Genomic DNA, 914 nt, shown 5'->3' on the forward strand with positions numbered 1-914 from the left:
AGAGCGGATAATACGAAAATGAGGCGTGTTACGCAGGGAGATATTTGTTCAGTCGAGTCCCAACTGTAATAATAAGGGTAATTTCCGGCCTAAATTTTGATTTTGTTAACAAGGGCATGTTTTGGTGAGTTTCATAGATATATAGGGAATTGTAAGTCCATGTAAAGAAACTTACGGTCTGTTTGGGAGTTCACTTTTGTAGGGTAGAGAGGGGGAGGGGAAGAGAAAATTATTTTTCATCTTGTTTGGGAGTTTTCTTAAGGGGGTAGAGAGGGGTAAGGAAGGGGAAATGAAAGGGGGAGGAAGGAAAAATGGAGGGGAAATTGTTCCCCCCCGAATCGGGCGGTAGAGGAGGGGAACAGAATTGGGAAAACTCACAGCAGTACTGAAATGTCTATATTACCCTTCATCAACAAATAAATCACCCCCGCCGTTTGAGGAGCCTTCATTCGTTAGCTGAGCCCTAGCCTCTTCCTCCTCATCTCCTCACCCCGCCTCCCCGGTGCCTACGCCGGCGGCAGAAAGCTACCATCTTTCGCCGTCTCCGGTGAGTTTTCTTATCGATCTCTAGCGTCCTCCTTTTTGTTCTTTTATTATGCAGCGTTTTGTAATTAATCTGCTAGTTTGGTTAGTGATCTTTGACGCCTGCCCTAGCTCTGCAAAGTTCTCGGATTCTAATTTTTTTTGGGGGATTTTGGGATTTAGGTTTTAGTTTTATCTGATTTAGGGTTTAGGGATTTGCGATTTTTGTTTTTAGTTGAGTATTCTGTGTTAACTAGTTGTAAAGCTTTGCCCCCCCCCCCACCAATTTTGAATTGATATTTTCTATTGATTCTGCTCGCCAGGGTTATTAGGGTTTGTTTGGTGATGCGGTGGTAGTGGGTCTTAACAACCTTTTGATTTCGGTTCGTGAG

The sequence above is a fragment of the Asparagus officinalis genome, chromosome 8 (genome assembly GCF_001876935.1).
Source record: "Asparagus officinalis chromosome 8, Aspof.V1, whole genome shotgun sequence".
Classification (NCBI taxonomy): Eukaryota; Viridiplantae; Streptophyta; class Magnoliopsida; order Asparagales; family Asparagaceae; genus Asparagus; species Asparagus officinalis.